The 18806-nt window shown below is 40.4% G+C and overlaps 1 protein-coding gene across 1 annotated transcript in view; it reads left to right on the top strand.

Annotated features, from left to right (window-relative positions):
• Nucleotides 1-18806, top strand: part of OPRD1 (opioid receptor delta 1) — an 849205-nt gene that overhangs the window by 765882 nt on the left and 64517 nt on the right. The gene's annotated exons all lie outside the window — the stretch shown is intronic.

Below are 18806 nucleotides of genomic sequence, written 5' to 3'. Positions count from 1 at the left end.
ATATATGGGTAACCCTCACAGGTCTCCGTGTTTGGTGTTTAGAGTGGACTTTTGTCTGTGTACATGAGGCAGTTGCAACAGTGCCTCAGAATGGACAAGTGCTCCAGGTTAATGGGTAAAAGCACAGATAACCACCCTACAAACATGCCAGAAGGGGTGGGCATAACTACCAGGTACTGGGGCTACATCTGTGATGAATAAGTACTGCTGATGGCTCCTAGGTGTGCCGTATTTCTTGATACAATAACCTGGTGAAGTTCCAAGCAATAATGCTAGCTGAAGTGCAAGACAGGAAGAACTAGCATGATGTACAGGAGAAACAGAAGGTAGATTGTCTGCCACTTTTAATAGCTTACCACAGCTGTGCAGTTACCAGAGGCTTTGGCCATGTGAAAGCTCATTAAGCTCTGTAATGCATGCCATAACTGCGTAACACTATAGTAGACATACCTAGATAGGCAGGAGTTGGTATATATAGTTGGGTGTGGTTGTTGTGGGCACAGCCACCCACATTGGGGGTATAGCTGTGCGTATCCCCCCCGCTTAGTGTGCTGTTATACTGTCCAGTTTATCTTAAGAGGTTAAGTAGTTGTTAATCACACTGTGTGTGGTTCTATGCCATGCCACACCCTCTAAAGTGGGGGGCTGTGCCCCCACACCAACACAACTATGTATACCAACTCCAGGACTGCACTACATTGGGAAAAAGGACATATACCCTGCCAGTACCATTTCCAATGAAATTAAATTTGGCAGACTGATTATTTACTGATGTGATGTTTTGGCAATTTAGTCTTGCTTGAATTACATAAGCCAAAATGAGTTCTCTGTAAAATGAAGTACATCCATGTGAACAGTATTCTCTGTGTATTGCATCAACACCAGATCCTCTATGTGTGTTATTTACAAACATTTGGTGAGTGCCACCCAGTACACTTACCATTGTTCACTTTAGAAGAGCTGCTTACATCAGCCACCATGCACTCACCTGTATACACCCCTGAAATCTATCAGCCCTGTGGCACATGCAGTAACTGTTATACAGACCTGTTATTTGTGTTCAGCTGTAACTGGGATATGGCATAGTCAATGTGTTACTACAGTGCCACACCCCTTGAAGGAAAGGACATCAGACCAACATCATCCTGACACACAGACACCTAGAACACAAACAGAATACATTATGGAGACCATATTCAATCAAGGTTAATAACAGCAATAATGCATTATGGCTGGACAGCTACACACCCTGATGTGTAATCATTAAACATTCCAGCTAACAGCACATTAAACAGCATTACATTGCTAAACTTTAGTACATTCACCCTGTGTATCAGAACCATATTAGCATGTCCCTGCATCGATGGTATGGATGACAGGGATATGGCACAGGTATCATCATATACACAGGGTGTGGTGTGGGTTTGCCAGCAGCCTAGGCTGAGCCGTTTGGTTGAAATCATGTGTGTGGGTTAAGAGGTTATTTATTAAATGCCCTGTACAGACGTGGTGTGTGTAGATATGGAGGTGCCCTAGCTGTGATGGTGATGTGTGTGTATGGATACACATAGTTCTGCCATGTGACTGCTCTATAAAGGGGTATATAGGACAGCTGTGGACCGTACATGGCAGGGTGTGCAGTTCACTGTGTCTGGCCAAGGACACAGGAATTGTGTCTGCCAGGGGTTGCATGGGCACAATTAGGCAAAAACCAAGATATGGAACTCTCCCCAGACAATGATAATTGTCCGTTGAATCCACGACCCTGTTGGGACTGGCCAGGACAACATGCACATGGCCTGCTGCATTGTGGTGTGGACATCACCCCCCCTGCAGTGCTGGTGCTGGTACTGCCAATACGGGAGGAGGACTGAGATGTTGCATGTCCACATAGACCTCCACCTGTTGATGTTGCTGACCTATGTCTATGTGCCCAATGCCCTACTCCCACCACATGCTCTACCACAGAGACTACACAGTCGAAGATTGACGCCATCTCACCCAGACCTCTGCAAAATAATGATAGGCATCTGCATGATCACAGATGTAGTCATGTACAGCAGGAAGAGTAGCCCTCTGGAGCCTGAAACTATCTCTGGTGTAATGTTCCATACATGTCTGTGCCTCCATGATGACCCAAACCGTGCATCTGGTGACACCTGCTGTGGCACTTCTGCCAGGGGCATGATGTTCAGTAGCCCTCTTTGAGAACCCTTGTCCATCTGCCTGTGTGGGACCTCACCAGTCATTTGGCTATGGTTGCTGTGTACAGACACACTTGCCATAGTCACCACACTTTCCTGTGCCATGCCACCACCTGTCAACTGTTCCTCATCTATGGCCACTAGTGATGGGATATGTGTTGGCATTGGCTCTGTGTGCGACGCTAAGCAGAGCTAAAACAGGGTTAAATGTAAAGGTGCTTACACTGTGTATGCTTTGGTTAGCGACGGCTACCAATGCACAAACACACTTAGCATCTATATTTAAGCAAGTCATACACCAGCTAACCAGAGCTGCACATTGCTAACCATTGCTCACTTTACATTTTTAGTAGATATCACACTAATGATATGTTTACTTTACACAGCTCAAGTGGCGTAGTGGTAATTTGCTTTGGCTATGGTGTACAGGGTCCTGGGTTCAAGAGTTGGCAGGGCTGATTATTTTGTTTCTGGGAAGAACAAGGGCTGTAGGATATATATATATATATATATATATATATATATATATATATATATATATGTGTGTGTGTGTGTGTGTATATATATATATATATATATATATATATATATATATATATATATGTGTGTGTGTGTGTGTGTGTGTGTGTGTGTGTGTGTGTATATATATATATATATATATATATATATATATATATATATATATATATATATATATATATAGGTTCATAGGTGTGTACTAGGCTAATGGCCCTTGAGTCTTTACAAGCCTAGCCCATAAGATTTACCCTGGCGTTGTGCCATGCAAACTTAGTTCCTAGTGCCTCTGTTGAGTAGATCTACTGGAGTGATCCCCTGGGTGAATTATGTATTTCCCATCCACTCATCAAGATTTCTCTTGAAGAAACCCAGTGAGATGGTCTGCTTGACATGTATGGGAAGTCTATTCCATAGCATGGGCAGTCTCTGGGTTATGCACCTGTCCCTCCAGCATGTTCTGTTGCTTTTGGTTATGAGGTTGAGGTTTCTGGAGCATGTGGTGTGGAGGGATTGGGATTTCCTTAGATGTAGCATTTCTAACAGAGCTGGGTCAGACATGGCTTTGTAAGTCAAGCAGAGATCACCTCTAAGTGGGCAATATGTTACAGAGAATAGTTGGAGTTCTTTTGAGTCTGTCCATATAGGACAAGAGTTTAAGGCCTAGGTTCCTCTTTGTGAGGTACTATTGCGGCCTCTGCAGCTGTTGCAGTTGTCTAGTGAGGTACATGCCAAATGTGGCATTGTACTCAATGATTGGACTAATGAGGGAAGAGTAGAAGGAGAGAATGACCTCTTTCTTCCTGGATGCAAACCCCCTAGTAATGAAATGTGCCACATAGAAGGACTTTCTGGCGACAGTGGCAACGTGGTGGTCAAAAGAGATGTTGTTGTCAACCTGTGTTCCCAGATCTCTTATAACACCTTCTGTGTTCAGTGGACTAACATCAATGTGGTAATTCAAGGGAACTGGGATTTTCCCAAGGAGGATGATGGCAGCATTTTTGGCATTGAGCTTAAGGCCATGGTTTTGACACCAGTTGTTGGTCTCATTGAGGACTTTCTGTAGGATGTCAACATCAGTTAGGGAGTTAATAATAGCTCCCAACTTGCAATCGTCTGAAAACTTTGTCAGCCACAGTCCCTTTGTGTTGGCCTGGACATCAGAGAAGTAGATACCAAATAGTAGAGGACCCAGGACCAAACCCTGTGGGACTCTACTCATAACTGGTCGGCTGTCTGACTTGGAGTCAGCTACTTTCACTTGACTTCATGCACAGCTCTGGTGACTGACTCAAAGAAGTCGACCAAGTTGAGCAGGCATGATCTACCCTTCACAAAACCAAACTGTGTAGGATCCAAAGTTTGGAAATTCCCTATATACTATTAGGTCCATGATGATGCATTCCATAGCTTTGAATATCAGACTCGTCAGGCTAATGGGGCAATAATTCACAAGGTCTGTAGTCATTCCTGCTTTGTGGAGAAGGATGACTGTAACAATGTGCCATTCAGTAGGGACAAAGCCTGAGATGAAGCTGTGATTGAACAGGGTACACAGGTGAGGTGCCAGTTCACTCTGTAGTTCATGTAGAACACAGTCAGGGATATTGTCAGATCCCATAGAAGCTGTATTCTTGGCTATGGACAGAGCTGTTTTAACCTGTGCAGCAGTAATACTGGGTGCCTGGCAATCTACTGGTATTGTGATTGGTCCTTTGGGGGAGAAGAGGGGTAAATTTAGCACTGAATCTCTCAGCCAGTATATTGGCAATGGATGTTGGCTCGGTATAAGAGGTATCATTGTGCAGTAGCTCAGAACAAATCTGGGTATTGCCGTGGAGATTCTTTACATAACTGTAGAAGGCCTAGTGGTTGTGTTTACTATCTGCTGCAATTCTGTTTTCATAGCTAGCTTTAGAGGATTTCATGAGAGATATCAACCTTTTTTTGAGGTTGATAAGGGAGTTTTTCCAGTCTTGGGACTTCACCTTATTCTGCATCAGTTTAATTTATCCTACTGTTGAATGACTATGCTGCATGATATGTTTGAATAAACATCAGACATATCTACAGCTCAGATGGCTTAGTGGTAACTTCCTGTGGCTATGGTGTGCACAGTCCTAGCTTTAAGACTTGCAAGGGGTCATTATTTTGTTGCTGGGCAGCGGGTTTGCATGGGTTTTCATGGTGGTAAACAATGCTAACTTCCAGTTAAATATTCTTACAGACAGTTAGCCTTAAAAGTGCATAATCTGTGTAGGCATCAGTTAGCACCATTCAAACAGGCTTGCTCCCGCTTACTACTGCTTACTCCCGCTTACACCCATGCTAATTTCTTTAAAAGAAAAGAAAAAAGGGGTGCTAGGAAAGTGGTAAAAAAGGGACACAAAGAGGGTAAACCAATATGAAAGATAGCTAGGGATATGCAGGATGGGTGTAGGGGAGGGCCATAGCTGTCCATTTCTTCTACAGCAACAGCTGTGCCTATATACTGAATTTGGAGGTACATTTGGACACTCAAATCCCTGAGAGAGAGGGGTGAAGACAACAATAATGTGTTATGAAGCCAGTTAGACAAGATTACATGTGTCCAGTAGACACGTGTGTGAAATGGACAGCTATGTACAGGGCAACATTTATTTTTAGCAACAGATTGCCCCTTTTTTATTTTAAGTGGAGTGAGATGCTGGGGAAGGATAGTAGGTATATTTGGGGAGGTAAGTTGAGTAGGAAGACAGACAAGACAGCATACAGGGGTGGTATATGGCACATGTGGGGGGTAAACACCTTGACGGGGATGGGTGTTTGGTAATTAAAGCAAACCCAAACTGTTATAATACAACAAAAAGAAAGGTGAATACTGAATGAAATCTGCTTTAATAAGACTTGTTAAGCACTTTTCGTTTAGTGCATAGACTAAACTTCTTCAGACAAGATACATTCAATGCATCCTCATTTAAATAATCACACCCTTATTTAACTAATTACACATACTTGAAAAAATAAAATATACAGTGCAACCTAAAAATCAATTCATTATTAAAACATATGTATATATTTTTTGATTTTATATTTTATATTGAAAGTAAGCATGTTCATTCTGATATAAAAAAATCAGATAAAATACATAAACAACCTAACCTTGTTCCCCTATTAACGTAATCATATCTTCTGTATATAAATATCATAATATAATTTTAAATTCATATTTATTCTGACCTGATGTTATCAAATATTTCAATGATACTATAATGCGATATATAAAATTGTTAACTCACTAAATGAAAACTACCATTAACAACTGAAATGCTTAGATTTCAATTAAGCATAATATATTAACCAATAGCAACCTAATCCATATGTAGGCAAACACGATTATATAACAGAGAATAAACACATTCGCACATCATAGATAAATGTTATTCAATAATGTCACAAATGGGTGTCAATACAATCATAGTTCTACTGTGAATACTAAATATAAGGTGAAGTTCTAATTATGACTTGAAAGGCTTTTCTAAAGTAAAACTAGGTTCACCTCAGCAAATTGTTTAATTTCAGTACACATGCTATTGGGCAAGCCTCATTCAGGCCTGGTGGATGATGGGAATTCAACCTAAGTTGCCACAACAATTCTAATTCTTCCAGGCGTAAAGAGTATGGGCCACCCCGAAGGTCAGTCTTGACTGAGTCTATTGCTCAAAATTTAAAGGCATGACCTGGAAATTCCATGCAATGCCTAGCAAGAGGGCTTTCTTGTTTACCCTTACTAATATAATAAGAGTGTTCATAAACTCTTTCTCTCAATCTAAGGTCGGTCTTGCAGACATAGTATACTGAGCAGCTGTAATACCGGGCCAGGTAATCCAACAACTTGGAGTTAAAAACTCCAAAATCCAAGATACAAAAAACTGAGAATTTAAAACAGAAACAACTGGCAACTTCACTTCAGTGAAGTAGATTACATTTTAAGATGGAGAGACCAGCTGATTTTAATCTTGGTTAAACATGACTATTTAAACTTGATTTTTGTAAATGTTAGTATCTGATGAAGTTCAAAGAAGTATTTGGATGAAAAGCGCTTCATTAAACTTTGTGGATTCAGTCTTCAGTGAATCTGCCAGTTGTTTTTGTTTTAAACAACGTGGAGTTGCATTTATATTTATCCCTAGTATAATAACGTCTACCCCTTATTGTGAACTTAATGCCAGTGTCTATATGTTTGCATTGATTGCATGTTTCACATTTGTATGTTCCTGGGAATTTTTTGACTCCAGATTTATAATTCTGTGTTAGGGACTTCAAGTTTTGCCCTCTCCTGAATGTTATAATAGGGTATTCACCTATTTTTCTTGATATGTCCCCATCACTAGTCAAAAGTTCCCAGTTTTTAAACGATATGCTCTTAATAGCTTGGGCTTCTGTATTGAAACTAGAAATGAAGCTCAAGTTGTAGTGTGATCCTAGTCTATTTTCTTTTGTTAAAATTAGGGAACTCCCTTCAACTACATTCTCATTAACCGATCTGGAAGTAGGAGAAACTCCTAGATTGTGAGAGGCCTCCAATATAGGCTTGAAAATGCCCATCTCACGTTTGTGGCTGACCTCAACTATACGCTCTTCTAGTAGGCCACTAGGGTAACACCTTTTGATCAATGTTGTTTTTAATGTCTCACATTCATCTTCAAATTTGTCCTGTTCTGTAGTCATCCTTGCTGCACATACCAGCTGCCCTTTCACCACTGATTTTTTTTCTGGTGGTACATGTGGGCTCTGGTATAGTGGAGAAAGCAGTTAGAATAGGTCTTTTTCCTAAATATGCATGCTCCATACTGTTGGTGGATATGGCCTTTTGATAGTTCAACATCCAAATAATTAATGATGTCACTATTGAATTGACTAGTGAACCACAGGAAAGTTGTAGAGTTATTCAATCTATTCAAAAGCACTTGGGCTAATATTGAGTCTCCCTTGATAATCATAAATATGTCATCCAAAAAATGAATGTAATAATACAGATGTTGTTTGACTTCAATATTATCTAGAATAGCTCTGTGTTCCCAGTGGGCCATCACTAGGTTCGCGAAGCTTGCTCCGCAGGGAGACCCCATCGCCACACCAATTTTTTGTAAATAAAATTTGTTGTCAAACATAATGTAGTTGTTCACTAGCACAATCCCTAATAGTTATTCCACTAACCTCATTTCATTTCATTTAGCTCCCTTTGATCTAATGTGGTCAATCACCCATTCAATTCCCATATCTTGGGGTATGACCGTATATAGGTCACATACATCAATTGTCAAAAAATTATATTCTCCCCTATAGTTTAGATTATTGATGTTGCCCAAAAAGGACCATGAGTCATTACAGATCTGTGGTTCCAGTGAAACATATTTTTTCAGTATGTTGTCTATGACCTTTGCACAAGGGTAAGTGATGGATTGTCTAGCATCCACTAAGGCACACATATGGGGAGGGTTCCTGATTTTTGTGGATTTTTAGGTACCCCAAATAGTACTGGCATTTTAGGAGAAGCCATACTTAAGTAGTTGAATGTGTTCAAATCGATTAATGAATCTATGAATCTATAATAAATCATTTAGATAAGTTCTTATTCTATTGTAAGCTATATTCACTTAATTTAAGCTTACAACAATGTATGCTTCCCCTTCAAGTACTGTATTCATTCGCTTAGTGTAGTCCTCTAAGTCCATCAAACCAGCCCTCCCCCTTTATCTGGTTTCATCAGGTGAACTGGAAGATGTTTAAAATTCAGCAAGGCATCCCTTTGTTCCTTAGTTAGATTCATTACATTGCTCTGTTTTTCTTTTTGTCACCAGTTACTTAGGACTCTGAAATCCATCTCACAAATTCTATCAAACAATGAAAGATTGGAGTGGATTGGTGGGTTATATGTGTTAGGGACTCATAAATGATGAGTCTCTCTGCTATTACCATTCCCCAGTAAAATACACAGGTTAAGTTTCCTTATATACAATTTAACATCAATTAACAGTTTAGCCAAATTCACTGTGTGTGAAGGGACGAATGTCAGCCCCTTAGCAAAAACTTCTATCAACAGGGGTTCAAGTTGCAACTCAGTGAAGTTAAAAATAATAAAGTCCCCCTCCTTATTTGTCACCATATTACAAATGTTGTTGTTAATGTCAATATTAATGTCAATATTAATATTTGAACTTACCCCTTCATCTGCCCCACAAATTAGTTCCTTTTCTTGTTGTTCCTTTGGGTATTGTATACCCTCTGTTGGTTCTGTTGCAGCTAGTTGTGGTTTTGGCCTCAGGGGTTGGAAAAATTCTCCCTACTTTTATTAGCATTTGCGTTAGTATGGTGATTATCCTCCTGGTCCAAGTTGTAAACCACATTGTTGTTATCCATTACTATGCCATTCTGTTCATTCCTAGCATCTCTGTTGGTTTCTGCTCGTGGAAAAAGCTCATTTTGTCTCCTAGGGGTTGACATCATCACGTGTTGATTGTATTAATTAGGGTTGTGTTGTTTCCACCCAAACGTGTTCCATATTTGAGAGGTGGGAAGGTCTGGATAAGCTACCCCATCGTTGTAGTCTTTTCTGTCCCTTTGTAGTTTCTTAATCTTAATGTCCCTTACTTTCACCAATTGTTGGTTGATGCTTTCAAAAGTTCTGCTATAATCAAAGTGGTACTTATGAAAGTCAATGTCAGCCTTGATATCACTATCCAATGTGTTCACTTCAACTGTTAAGTTGTTTATCCACTCCTGGTGGTGGTTCGACATGAGTTGCAGCAATTCCAGTCAGTCCCTGTTTACTGAACCATTTGATAAGATCCTGGTAGAACATAGACCCTTTTTCCACTCCCGTAGGGTACTGCCAGGATCTAAGTCCTTTAGGGACCAGTTTTTCCCTAATACATTGGTCAAAATAATTAATTTCCAGTTGCAGTTTCTGAATTTTTAACAGTTTATAGTCGAATTCCTTTAATTTATCCTCAGTGCTTGTTGCTCCTCCAGCCGGTTGTCCTTGAATGTTCTCATCACTACTAAAGCTCAGCTGCGGTCGATCGCTGAGCCAAACATTAAGGTAGGGACTCCAATAAGCCCCGAGGAGCTCCCTATATGAGGTATTCTTAATTGTGTGGCTTGTTGTCTGACTTCACTCACCACAGCAGTAGAAATCTATATTTGACCAAGATTAGATGAATTTTCATCACCATCAGCGCTATTAACGCTGAAGGTTAGTGGGGTGTGAATAGAACTGTCTCCCGGTCCTAGCATTTTCCCCTGTGAGAGGTTCTCCACCCGGGTCACCAAGCTTTCTAGTTTCTGGTTCATAACTTCAATCAACAGTGTTAAGTTTCCTGCTCCTTCTTGTGTTTGCTGGGTTAACGGATTCATTAATGTACTCGGCCCTCCAGTAGACATACTGACAATTAAAGCAAACCCAAACTGTTAGAAAACAACAAAAAGAAAGGTGAATACTGAACAAAATCCACTTTAATAAGACTTGTTAAGCGCTTTTTGTTGACTGCATAGACTAAACTTCTTCAGACAAGATACATTCATTGCATCCTCCTTTAAATAATCACACCCTTAATTAACTAATTACACATACTAAATGTCCACTAAAATGAAAACTACCATTAACAACTGAAATGCTTAGATTTCAACTAAGCATAATATATATTATTATAATAGTAAGGGTAAACAAGAAAGCCCTCTTGCTAGGCATTGTATGGAATTTCCAGGTCATGCCTTTAAATTTCGAGCAATAGACTTGGTCAAGACTGACCTTTGGGGGGGCCAATACTCTTTACTCCTGGAAGAATTAGAATTGTTGTTGCATCTTTTTGAATTCTCACCATCCACCAGGCCTGAATGAGGCTTGCTCAATAGCATGTGTACTGAAATTAAGCCTTTCGAGTCATAATTAGAACTTCACCTTATATCTAGTATTCACGGTAGAACTATGATTGTATTGACACCCAGCTATGACATTAATGAATAACATTTGTCTATGATGGGCGAATGTGTTTATTCTCTGTTATATAATCGTGTTTGCCTACATATGGATTAGGTTGCTATTGGTTAATATATTATGCTTAGTTAAAATCTAAGCATTTCAGTTGTTAATGGTAGTTTTCATTTTAGTGAGTTAACAATTTTATATATTTTTTACATTATAGTATCATTAAACTATTTGATAACATCAGGTCAGAATAAATATGAATTTAAAATTATATTATGATATTTATATACAGAAGATATGATTAAGTTACTCAGTTGTTTATGTATTTTATCTGATTTTTTTATATCAGAATGAACATGCTTACTTTCAATATAAAATACAAAATAAAAAAATATGTATACTTATGTTTTAATAATGAATTGATTTTTAGTTTGCACTGTATCTTTTATTTTTTCAAGTATGTGTAATTAGTTAATTAAGGGAGTGATTATTTAAATGAGGATACATTGAATGTATCTTGTCTGAAGAAGTTTACGGGTGTTTGGTAATCTGAAGCCAACGAGCCCCTAAATGGATGCAGTGGGACTGAGGTCTCCACCCATGGGCAGTCACGACTGCACCTTCACGGCCCCGAAGGTGACTGTGCTGGGAGCTGAGCAGGAGGGGCAGGCTGACCCTCTAATTGCACCATGCAGCCCTCAAGCTGGCATAGCAGATCTCCAAATTCCTTGCAGAGCTCGCTACGTACCAGACCCTGGACCTGGCTTCGGGTAACAGGATCCTGTTCGCGCCTGCGCCTGGGGGTGGTCGAGCCCCATCCCCTGAGGCAGTTCCATCCACAGGTGTTGTAGGACCAGCAGACAAGGAGATCCCAGGGTGGATCCCAGGCATGCTGGCGCCCAGTGCCACAGCCAGATGAGGCGGGAGAGGCAGATCCACTGGGACTGGCCTTACCTGACATGCTATGGTGTTGCAGTTTTAGAACATATGTTGGTTAGTAATGGTAAACACATTCCAGGATTAGTTATAACAGCATGCATGAGTATTCCCAATAACCCAAAATAACAGATTTGGAACATGTGCATAGCAAACAGAACACATGCATATATGGAACCACAGTGGGCATTACACCAGCATGCAGGTTACATTGATAGCAACAGGCCACCAATGATAGTATTTGAACAAGGAACATTAATTGGAATAAATTTCAATGTTTGTAGAAGAACAGGACATGTCCCAATAGTACATTTGGTGGAAAACATACCCATTCATTTATGTGTTTAGATTATTGGTGAAGATAAGGTGGGGGAGAGAGAGCGATGTCAGTTAACAAATGTAGATTCTTGCAGTGGTCACAGCTTTTATGATCATTGCTCTACTCATCACTCTACAGATATTATTACAACAACTATGGCCTTGGGATGGGCAGTGGTATGTTTGGACACAGTATAATTACAGCCTTCTTATAGTTACTTTATACTTTTTCTTACCTGGAAGAAAGACCTGTGGAGGGAATGTTTGTTAATACTACATGACCGTTTCTACACATATTCACATAGTCAGGGTTACATATGTGCACTCATACTGTGTGTGTGTGTGTGTGTGTGTGTGTCTGTGTGTGTGTGTGTGTGTGTGTGTGTGTGTGTGTGTGTGTGTGTGTGTGTGTGTGTGTGTGTGTGTGTGTGTGTGCTACTGACACACTCTGCCTTGATTTCTAAAAGTCACCCTAGTTGTTGTTAGCAGGGACCAGTAGCTGTGACAGGATGACACTTTTAAATATTTCTTGGGGGAGACCACTTGGTGTATGTACTTATCTTGCTGTCATTTGCAGCCTTGGGGTTGGACTGTGGGTGTTGGACACAGAATAACTACAACCTTCTTATAGCTACTTTATACCTTCTCTTACCTGGAAGACCTGTAGAGGGAATGTTTGTTAATACTACCTGACTGTTTCTACACATTTTCACAAAATCCTAGGTGAAATTATGCATACAGCTTACTATCACTCCTGGGATTCGAACCGTGGCCGTTTCTGATCAAAATGTAACAAGTGTATGTCTTATCAGAGGGAGCTATTGAGAAACTGCTGGGTTTTTTTTTTGAATGATTTCTTTCTCATTCTCCCTTTGTTGTAAGTTCTGACCCTGTAATTACAACATTCGTATACATACATTCCTGTACAAAACATTTCACATCGCACAGTGTGGAAAACAGTGGTTAACACAACATTACAATTCAGATATCAGATCTTGGTGCATGACATTTGTAATATCAGTTAATCTCGTGTGTTATAGAGGCACTAACTTTGTCAGATGAGACTTGATTGTTTAATGTTTTCAGAGCTATAGTTGCTATGCATAACCTGTACACGTCAAATCATACCATACCAGAGTAAACACAACCAGTCCAGGGTTTTGAATTTTATTGACAGGCAGTTAAAGTTTTATTAGTATATCACCTATATGAGACTATTACTGTAATATTGTCTGCTTTGTTCAGTAGAAACAATACCCATTTTTAATAATGCCAGGTGACATTCTACGTCTTTATATTTATTTGGTATGAATACTACAAGCTAGATTGTTACCCACCAGCCTCGTGATGCAGCCTTTGCAACCTGCTGGCATGGGCTTCCTGGTTCGCAACCCACTCAGCTGGAGCTGTAATGAAGACAGAGTAACATTTATGCATACCTATCCATCACATACACAGGCTGGACTTTGGTAAACAGTTATTGCTATGAATACTTACACACTGCTGGGACATCACCCCTCTGTCGTGCATCTTGGACCCACTGTTCCAAGAGCTCCCTCTTCCTTCGCTTCAAGTTGGCATAGTGGTGCCAGGCCTCCTCACCAGTCTGAGGGATACCAGTGGCACTGATGTGCCCACAGACGAGGGTTTCCCAGGCTTCCGCTTTGTATTGGGAGCCCTGGTACTGGTCCTGCAGCAGTCTCACGTCATGGTTTTTTACAAGGAGTCCTACCATGACCTAGGACTCCTGTATGCCCCAGTGCTGTACCCAAAAGCACATGCCCTCTCCAACACCTGCCATACTGCCTACAGCGGGGAGCTACAACCAGTTATAAGCTGTATTCCTGCCTGTGAGGTTTAAATACAGCCGGTTCCCCGCACTTTGTTGTGATTGGACGGTTTTGAATATGCTGAGCTAAGCTAAGCTATGGGCAAGCCTGCTTAGCTAAGGTTGGCAGTGCTTAAAGGAGCAGGTTCAGCACTGCTTACCAATATCAAATCCACTTAGCTGGCCCACTCATTGCTTAGCATTAATATTTACACAATGCTCACACCCGGTCAGCATAGCTGTGCAATGCTTAGTATTGCTTATGTTTTATTTTATGGATTATTTTTACCACCTGCATGGGATTGATTCATCATTCCTGACATATTATAAATTTATTTACCTTCCCTGACATACCCCAATGTGTTTTCATTACATTTATTCTTGTGTGATTATACTGTATGGGGCACTTGTGTTTATATGGGGGTTTCACAACTTTATTAATCTGACACCTCACATCTGGGCCTAATACACTGCTCTGGTTGAGAAATATAAGTTACTTTCTATATAAATATACAAATAAATTAAAATTGTAATGATTTCATATACAAAATGGAAATGGCTTTAGGGATGTTTGAACCCTGAAGGACTACATAGAAAACATACATGCTAACCACTACACTATTGCACTACTACTGTTGCTGGATGTCTATTGTCATTTAATATCTCGTGCAATTTAAGCTGGGTTAAGCATAGCTAAGCAACGGGCACACCTGCGCAGCTATGCATTTTATTGACAGGCAGTTAAAGTTTTATTAGTATATCACCTATATGAGACTATTACTGTAATATTGTCTGCTTTGTTCAGTAGAAACAATACCCATTTTTAATAATGCCAGGTGACATTCTACTTCTTTATATTTATTTGGTATGAATACTACAAGCTAGATTGTTACTCACCAGCCTCGTGATGCAGCCTTTGCAACCTGCTGGCATGGGCTTCCTGGTTCGCAACCCACTCAGCTGGAGCTGTAATGAAGACAGAGTAACATTTATGCATACCTATCCATCACATACACAGGCTGGACTTTGGTAAACAGTTATTGCTATGAATACTTACACACTGCTGGGACATCACCCCTCTGTCGTGCTTCTTGGACCCACTGTTCCAAGAGCTCCCTCTTCCTTCGCTTCAAGTTGGCATAGTGGTGCCAGGCCTCCTCACCAGTCTGAGGGATACCAGTGGCACTGATGTGCCCACAGACGAGGGTTTTCCAGGCTTCCGCTTTGTATTGGGAGCCCTGGTACTGGTCCTGCAGCAGTCTCACGTCATGGTTTTTTACAAGGAGTCCTACCATGACCTAGGACTCCTGTATGCCCCAGTGCTGTACCCAAAAGCACATGCCCTCTCCAACACCTGCCATACTGCCTACAGTGGGGAGCTACAACCAGTTATAAGCTGTATTCCTGCCTGTGAGGTTTAAATACAGCCGGTTCCCCGCACTTTGTCGTGATTGGACGGTTTTGAATATGTTGAGCTAAGCTAAGCTATGGGCAAGCCTGCTTAGCTAAGGTTGGCAGTGCTTAAAGGAGCAGGTTCAGCACTGCTTACCAATATCAAATCCACTTAGCTGGCCTACTCATTGCTTAGCATTAATATTTACACAATGCTCACACCCGGTCAGCATAGCTGTGCAATGCTTAGTATTGCTTATGTTTTATTTTATGGATTATTTTTACCACCTGCATGGGATTGATTCATCATTCCTGACATAAATTTATTTACCTTCCCTGACATACCCCAATGTGTTTTCATTACATTTATTCTTGTGTGATTATACTGTATGGGGCACTTGTGTTTATATGGAGGTTTCACAACTTTATTAATCTGACACCTCACATCTGGGCCTAATGCACTGCTCTGGTTGAGAAATATAAGTTACTTTCTATATAAATATACAAATAAATTAAAATTGTAATGATTTCATATACAAAATGGAAATGGCTTTAGGGATGTTTGAACCCTGAAGGACTACATAGAAAACATACATGCTAACCACTACACTATTGCACTACTACTGTTGCTGGATGTCTATTGTCATTTAATATCTCGTGCAATTTAAGCTGGGTTAAGCATAGCTAAGCAACGGGCACACCTGCGCAGCTATGCTTAAAATTTATTGCAGATGTGAAAAAAAAATATTTATTTGTTGGGGGCTGTGCTTTGCAAATGTTGATGACATATAACTTTTCACAGTATGTCCGGACTTTTGCATTATATTCTTGGTCCACTTTTCATAAGCTTGTGGCTCTCTGGTACATCATTAAAGACTGAAGTTTGACAATAATGACAGACATTTGCGTTTTATTCTTCATACCCTTCAGAAAATTCATGATAATGCAAAATCTGTTATTCTATCACCTTTCTAAGTTTGTAATAGCACTATTTCCCAGTTGTCCCTTATGGCTTTGTCCAGATTTCTTACTCTAACGGGTTGAGAGGTGTGCGTTTTAGACTACATACCCTTCACAAAATTCATGCTAATGCAAAACATGTTATTCTATCAACTTTCTAAATTTGTAATAGCAATATTTCACTGTTGTCCCTTTTGGCTTTGTCCAGATTTCTTACTGTAATAGGTTGAGAGGTGTGCATTTTAGACTTCAAACCCTTCACAACATTCATGCTAATGCAAAAACTGTTATTCTATCAACTTTCTAAGTTTGTAATTGCAATATTTCAAAGTTGTCCCTTATGGCTTTGTCCAGATTTCTTACTCTAACAGGTGGAGAGGTGTAACGAGTGATCTCGCTTTTTTTAAATTGCCGTATGGCAATTCTGGGTGTGCAGGTGACATGTGTATTGTGAGAGCACTGCTCTCAGACATGCCCCTGCACTCATACACATCCCCATGTATGTATTAAAGCATGGCAATGTGCCTTCATACATATGCATGGCATACATATGCATGTATTCCTGCAGGGATGTTTGCTGAATCTGGGGGACAGTGTTCTGAAACTTGGATGGACTTGGGGAGAGAGGGTTTTGATGAGGGTTTGTCCACAAGAGTATAGACCACAAACACCTTCTTAAATGTAAAATAACTGGCCAGAAGCCCAAGTGCTAAAACCAAAACTAAAAGGGTTAGAATAACAAATTTAATCAGGCTACTAACAAGCAGTAATAAATACAGCAGAATAAAATAACTTCAACACTTAAGAGCAAGCAGGAAGAAAACAATTACAGTAAAAGCAGCTGAATAAAGTATATATATATATATTTTTTTTTGTGGAAAGGAAAGGAACAGAAAATAGTTCAAGATTAGGAAACTAAGGGGGTTGGCCTTCCCAAATGCTCTCTCTGTACACAGTAGAATGAGCTGATGAGATGGGACTGGGAGGAGTGTCCAAAATCAAACAAGCAAGGGGGTGTATGAGTAGTGGTACTATCCGCATGAGTAGTGGTAGGTGAGTTGACAATCTCTTCATTGTTACTGTTCTGAGTGTGAGAGAGCAGCAATTCAATATTCTTGATGTAGATACATCTCTCACACTCTGTACTTGAGTGAGGTATTAATAGAGGGTTGTCAGTGTACATGAGGCAGTTGCTACACTCAAGAGACCCAAGTCAACAAGGTTGGCAGGAGAAACAAAGGCAGTCCAACTCTCCATAATGTTTGGTTTGAAGAACTGTTTTCACAAAGGGGTGCTTTCAGGACTGATCAAGGAGGTGCTGTGTAGATGGGCATTTCTGACAAGATTTTTGGTTGGTGGCTTAATAGGTCACAGCTCACTAGCAATACTTCTTAGACCTGAAATGTACTAAAAGTGAGGACTACACTAATGTACTACAGCTGTATCTAAGGGAAAAACTGTCAAAATTATCTATGTGAGTATGCTGCACAATTGTGTGGCAATGTGTGGTGCTGTATGATGTGCAAACAAGCAGAAATACGCTCAAATGCAAGGCTTAAATACCAGGGGCTAAAAACGTAAAAAAAATAAAAAAAACTTTAAAAAAAAGTCAAAAGAACCGAAGACCACATCTCTTCCAGATTTCGCAAACATAACTTTTGTGTTTCTGCAACTCACTCAAAAATCCAACGACAATGCCCATGTACAGGATGATTCAGACAGATATGTCCAGGGAATGGTGTTATCACAAATGGCACACTCAATCTTAGTTGCCCTAAACAAGTTGGAGCATGAGGAAGACACTGTGAATAGCATGCCAGTGACTGATTCTGCCATGAATATTTCCTACGTCCTGAGTTGAGTTTATCCATGGCTGCTACCCAGCATCTGTGCAGGGACACAATACAGTAAGAGGCAGACACCAACAGAGGCATAGCTGAGCTGTCTGTGGTAGTATATTGCCTGCTTGACAAACTCAGGGAACACATGGGTCATGTATGCAACATCAGGGACATGTGTATGTGTCAGGCAAAGTTTCAATACAGTGGGTTTCCACGTGAGACTACACATCACAGCCAATGTACTTCTCATAGCCGGTCTTTTTCCATGTCTGGTAGAGAGGGCTGCTGTGAGAGGGGGAGGGCATGGTTTTGTCAAACCCATACTGCTACCACCTCCATTCCTTAATCTGGTGCTAAGGCCACTATGGTATGACTTGCATATACACAGAGAAAGTGTGTTTATGTGGAGAACACCTGAAACATAAGCCAACATTCATACTCATGAAGCATTCTTGCCTTTCAGAATGGTGTGGATTATGCCTGTGATTGTGTCTATGGGCAGGTAGGTGAGCTAGTAGCACATATGTCTCCTCCAGTTGCCTTTAATCTTTCTACCAGATTCCAGCACAGTGCTGCATCATCTGCTAAAACTGTGCCCCAGTGCATACACACAGACATCTGCAGCCCCCACCATTACATTTGTGTAACACTCAAAACACCACCACCTCCCCGGACAGTCTATCCATCTCTTCCCACTTTCCAAACCATACCTGGCACACACAAACAAACACATAAACACACACACACACACACACACACACACACACACACACACACACACACACACACACACACACACACACACCAGGATACTATATTAATGTGACATGTTCCATAAA

Source organism: Protopterus annectens, chromosome 1.part2, assembly GCF_019279795.1.
Source record: "Protopterus annectens isolate FY-2018-M chromosome 1.part2, PAN1.0, whole genome shotgun sequence".
NCBI lineage: Eukaryota > Metazoa > Chordata > Ceratodontiformes > Protopteridae > Protopterus > Protopterus annectens.
This window is presented reverse-complemented; position numbering and strand designations above follow the sequence as displayed.